General features: G+C 33.7%; 1 long non-coding RNA gene across 4 annotated transcripts; it reads left to right on the top strand.

The window, feature by feature from the left end:
- The first annotated feature begins 1,345 nt into the window (after positions 1-1,345).
- On the top strand, positions 1,346-5,852 carry LOC104213564 (uncharacterized). 4 transcript variants are annotated; one of them, XR_707671.2, is made up of 4 exons: positions 1,346-1,643; positions 3,025-3,112; positions 3,292-3,403; positions 3,750-5,852. It is a non-coding gene; the product is annotated as an uncharacterized lncRNA (long non-coding RNA). The 4 variants fall into 4 exon arrangements; XR_707670.2 differs by having other exon boundaries at positions 3,297-3,403; XR_011400503.1 differs by lacking the exon at positions 3,292-3,403 and having other exon boundaries at positions 3,750-3,848; positions 5,213-5,852.
- The last annotated feature ends 148 nt before the right edge of the window (positions 5,853-6,000 follow it).

The raw sequence follows: 6,000 nt of genomic DNA on the forward strand, positions 1-6,000 counted from the left end.
CTTGGTTATCTGATTTACTTGGTTATCGTTCGTTACTACCCATGTTCTCCCTTTATTGTTCCTACTGTTTGTATTTTGATTTCTCTCCGTTGTTGATATTACCTCGTTATCTTTATCTCGATATTTTATTATCATATCCTGTTCATTTCATTGACCAGTAGGTGTCTTGACTGTTCCTCGTCACTACCCCACCGAGGTTAATCTTGATACTTACTGAGCACCGCTGTGGTGTGCTCATACTACACTTCTGTATATTTTTTGTGTACAGATCTAGGTATCCGATCGGTAGTAGCTGTGCGGTGGAGACCCAAGGTAGACCTGCTGCAGCGTTCGCAGGCCTCGGAGTCACCTTCATTTGTACTTATTTTCATTCGTTCCTTTTGTTTCGGAACAGTGATGTATTTATTTTGTATATCTATTCTTAGAAAGAATTATAACTTGTACCATCGATTTTGGGAATTGTAATTTGTTGAGAGTTATTTAATTTAAATTTAGCAAATATAAGTGTCATCTCAATTAATGTTAGGCTTACCTAGCTTAGAGATTAGGTACTATCACAACTCCTTCGAAGGGATTTTGGATCGTGACACGATGAACACATTGATTTGTTCCCTTCCGTAAGGCATGTCCCTCGGCATTGGCAGGCTATCGAATTGTAGGCTGCCGAGAGTGTTAGGATTAGAAATTATTTTGAGGATTCACTTATATACAGCATAATTTGGATCCATTCCAAAGTACAGGCACATTTTTGACGATCTGACCAGGCATTTGGTATAGGTAGGAGTGGCAAACGGGCGGGTCGGGTCGGATGTGGTTCGGGTCAAAAATAGGTAATGAAAAAACGGATAAATTATCTGACCCAACTCATATTTAATATGGATAATATATTCATGACTTCTTGAATATGATCACTTTTGGGAGAATTCCTAGTGTCACAAACTTGAGGAACTCCTAATTTAAAGCTTTACAAATGTAAAAGTTAAACTCATTGGTTATCCATTGGTTAACTATTTTCTAAATGGATAATATGGTTCTTATCCATATTTGATCTGTTTTTAAAAAATTCATTATCCAACACAATGTTTAGTAGATAATATGAGCAATTAACTGTATTTTTTTAACTATTTTGTCAGCACTAGGTATAAGTGATTCACGCGAAGGGTTATATAAATTACTTTACTAATATATAGAAATGGGAGTTAGAGTGTACGAACAGGGGTATTTTAGGAATAATGATTGTTAGTCATGGGCATTTCAGTACTTTGACCTCAGCAGCCTTCGATGTTGCTCTTTTTCTGATGACACGTGTTAAGAGAATTGGCCTCCACTTCCCATTTGTGTTACAACTTAGACGATAGAGTACCATTAGAGAACTCTACCGTATTTTTTCTTAATTGCTCTCCTTCTCTGGTTTTTCTCAATTCTCCTTACCCTTTTTTTTACACTATTCCGTTTTTCATTCTCTCATTAGAGATCAGAAACCGTGGTTCTGATTAGTATTTACTCCAATAAGTGTTCTATGTGAGTAATTTATTAATTTAAGGAGCTTGAGATGTTAAACTACGGATTGAAAAATTTGCTAAAGAAACGAGCGATGACTCCAAGAAACTACCATAGTGATCATTGGCCCTCATATTTGAGAGGTAAGGGCTGAACTTCTTATTAATTCTCGAGTAAATTACAACAAGTATTTGTGGTTATTGCTTTCACTGCATCCGTTACTTCATCGCGGTTTTTCTTCGCTCCTATTTCTTTTTTTTTATTTTTTATTGTAGCCTTATGTTGATTATGGGAATTTGATGGTCATTTGTTGGTAGTCCCCTTCTTTAGGCTCTTTTGTTGCTTAATTCAGGTAATGCATGTCAATCGTTGTGCCTAATTTTGATATGCCTATCATTATCTAGCTGAAAAGGTAATAATTTGATAGTAAATCTTGCCTGTTATTATGTTGCTGAAATATTAAAAATGTGATAGTAAACTTTGCCTGTTTAAGTATGTTCAAAGTGACATTTCCATGTGAAGTCAATATGATGAACCTTAACAACTGCTTTATTTTCATCTGTATCCATGAAGAATGAAACCATTTGTTTAATGACTTAAAAAGGTCCACTTAGAATATGTTTTGAACTCATCCTCTATGTCAAGTTCTAAAAAGGATAAATATAATGAAATCCTTAACCCGAACATCAAAAATAAAGAGAAAAGGAGCGATTGAAAAAAAGAAAGTGAAAAGGAGCAACAAATATGGAAAAATGAAAATGGATGTATGACTTAAATTAAGGATGAGAATTTTTGGCAGGTTTTGATTTGGATGTCAACATATGCCCTGCAACCTTCATCGGCTTCACCACCCTTTTGTTCCCAATTTTCAATGCTTATAGCCAACATTCTCTTTCTTAACATTCAGAAAAGCCTAGAACCAATTATTTTCGACAAATTTTAAGAATTATGGGAGGACCGATTAGTGACGTTGTGTGATAGTGATTAAAAATAGAAAGCTAAAGAGATGTTATGAGAAGAAAAGTGAAGACGTCTCCAGTCATCAATGACCAAACTTCAGTAGTTTCATGGCCAAAAAAATTTCAAATCTTGGCTTCATTAAAGTTCAAGAACCAAGTCTGCAATTAGATTATCAACATCTACTCAAAAGACTTCACATAACAGATATTCAACATTAAAAAACTTGAAAAGATATATGTGTGCTCCCAATTTTCTGTTATGTTTTATGCTTTCAGACGTACGAGGTTACATAAATTTTAGATCGTATAAGATCAGAATTCAGTCTTTGGCTATATGAGTGTTCTAATTCAGCTCTTCTATTAGTTCACTAGGTTCAATGTCTCAATAATGGTGAAAAAATTATAGAAAAAAAAAAGTCATGCTCATTATAGAGGTTTAAGGCACTATTAAACAGGAAGATATTTACTTTTTCTTTGCTTTGCTAAAAAATGCTACCTTTGAGCTTTGTCTAGATGGTCATAATACACGTGAACAACAAATTGCTGAAATAAGTGTCTTCATTAGGTTGGCTGCAGGGTTGGCAGAGTTAGATTTAGTTGGGGCACTCGAAGATATTAAGGAGCCATTGATTATTCTTCACAATCATCCCGTTGTAAGTTGATTATTTGTTAATGTAGCTTTAAATTATACATGAAACACAGGGTTTGTGATTAAAGTTAACTTGAAGGCACATTAGCTTTTTAATTATGAGCTCATGGTCCCCCTATTTTTATCAGAGAGCATAAACAAATTTATATGATTGCATAATATCTTCATTCACTTTCTGGTTAGTGTAGGAAGAGAATTTTTAAGTCATAGTGGAATTGTGCAACTCAAACTACTGCTGACAAGATCAAGGCTTGGAATTTGAAAAATTCTCCAATCTATCGGAAAAGGAAGATATGTAATGTTATGTTTTCCAATTGTTAATTTCAATACAATATAGGTGTTTCCATTGTTCTCTATTGTAATAACAATAAAGATCTTCTGGTTTACTGTTTGAAATATTGTTATGACGAGTAATGTTGCAAGAAATTCTATGGGTTACCATTCCCCCCCTCAAAATGAGTGTTGTAACGTGTCAATTCAAAAAATATATTGTAATGCCAGTGATCATTTAGGACGTAGGATCTGCTGTCCATCTGTGTTAGGAGATTGACAGAATGGTTCTTTATCATTGCACCAAGCAGATTCTCTCATGAACTTTGTGTATATTTCACATATTTTGACTGTTGCCCCTTTTGGATTAGGAGAAGGCAAAAAATGGAAAGAAAGCAAAAGCAAAATCCAGCAGAGAAGAATCGCATGCTGTAGTAGTAAATATTCTGAAAGAAGTGGAGGTCAATGCTGTAAGTTATACTATTTTCTCCAAAGCATAGTAGCACGTATTCTAAAAAAGTGGATATAGCAGTATAAGTGGTACTATTTTTAATTTGGAGAAGTACTTGATCTTCATACATTTGACTCTCCTAGAATTTTTCTTAGCTTTAGAAACATGAATTCACTTTTAAGTCAGTTTTGAGGTACAATTAAATTCAGAGAAATCTATATCTTTTTCAGAAAGGGAATTAAAATTTTCCCTAATAGTAGAAAACAGTTGATACATCACCCATATTTTATTATTAATAAGGCAAAAGATCCTCCTCAGTCTGAATTACTGTTGATCATCTCTATGTTACTCCATCTCTATATTCGAAAGAAACTATTGTGTATTTTTTTAAAGTAGTACTTCTATATTAGTAACTAATCTGTCAGATTGGTGCTTAGTGCACGGTTATATAATAGAAATTGAAGAAGAATAAAATAAACAAAAAAGTTACAACAATAATAATTTATCCAAGCATAAATCTGTGAAGTTTTTATTTGGTCATCTTTGGTTGCTATAATTTCTTTTCATACAATTTGATGTATTCGCACTTAAAACATGTTGAACATTTAATCTATACGGAGCTAGCACTACTCAAATGCACCACCGTTATGTTTTCCTCTTCCCTTCATGTATAGCACTTACTTTACTTATTATTACTGCCAGCTTAGCTAAAATGTTGTGGTTATACTGTGGGTTCCATAATTTTTTGTGATGTTTTTGTTGATACTTATACCTTCCCTTTGAAGGATTGCTTTCTTACTCGATATGAAAAATAATTACTATGTGTCTTTTAGCCTATGCTAGCTCTTGGCTTTTGAGGTAGAGTGGAAGAGTCACGCTATTTAATTTCATAAGTTTCTTTTATTTCAAGTATAATGCAAGGTTTTGTACTTGCTGTCTTTCTGTAGTTTCTTTAAGTTAAGGATTCATATAAGGCATTTTATTATATAATTGTCAAATTTAATTCGAATAGTCAAATTACATTTTGATGGGTAGATTCTTGGCAGGGAGAATAATATTTTATTCTTAGGTTCAAGAAATTTAAGAGAACAGATAGAGAAATTTAAGCACGTCAAGATGTAGCACTAAAACTGTGAACAATCTAAGGTCACAGTCTTTCACTAGGAAGACATACTCTATCAAGTTATCAACTATATATGTATATCAGACAGTAGTCTTAACTTTTGAGAAGAGTAGCATGGCTCACTATAAATCTGTATTATTTATTGAACTTAGACTAACATATTTAATGCTAATCTAAATTGAGTAACCGGACTGGTGAAGATATATTTTGTACATTGATGATAAAGTATTGTAGATTTTATGTTGCTCCTCTTTTAACAGAATATAATCTTCTTACCTCAAGCCTTCCTCTGCCACTGGCAGTAGAAACTTGCATGGAAATGTAATGATCCACTCAAAGTTATTGGTTTTGTTTGGACAGCTACACTACTGACACAGGCGAACTTGCAGGGAAGAGGTTACTTTTTATGCAATTGATGTCACCTTTCCTCCATTCTCTCTAAAGAGATTAGCCATTTCTTTTTTGCACTGTTCTATAGCTACTAAACTATGCAAATATTCTTATTTCTTTTTGAAGATCGTGGCTGGTGATCTTTAGTCGACTCCAGAACTGGCTAATAATGAAGATGGGAACATAAGGCCATCTCGGACACTATTATACTGTAGACAATTTGGAAGAAAAAAAAATCCAATGTTCAAAAGATACTGAATCTACAACATAGCCACGGGAATACAAATGTCTTCAACTGTTAGCTTCTTGGACCTAATTTATATGATGTATATAGCTTAGACACTCTTTTTAGTTCCTTCATAACATTCAAGAACTCTGTAGGACCCCATGGTTGTTTTTCCAGCTTCTGTATCTTTTGTAATTCTATGGATGTACTCATATCAACACCTATTTGGTGTGACATACTTAACAGCTTGATTACTTATCAAAAGAAAGGATTCCGGAATATGCTACTGTAGTGTTGGGCCCGTGGCAACAAAGCATCTAGTTTATTAATATCTACTTGTTTGGGTTGTATCAAACAAGTTTTCATGCGTTAAAAACTTCTCATTACTTTTTCAAATGTGCTTACCAAAATAAAATTTAGACGGACCTTCAT

This window comes from Nicotiana sylvestris, chromosome 6, assembly GCF_000393655.2.
Source record: "Nicotiana sylvestris chromosome 6, ASM39365v2, whole genome shotgun sequence".
In the NCBI taxonomy this organism is placed as follows: domain Eukaryota; kingdom Viridiplantae; phylum Streptophyta; class Magnoliopsida; order Solanales; family Solanaceae; genus Nicotiana; species Nicotiana sylvestris.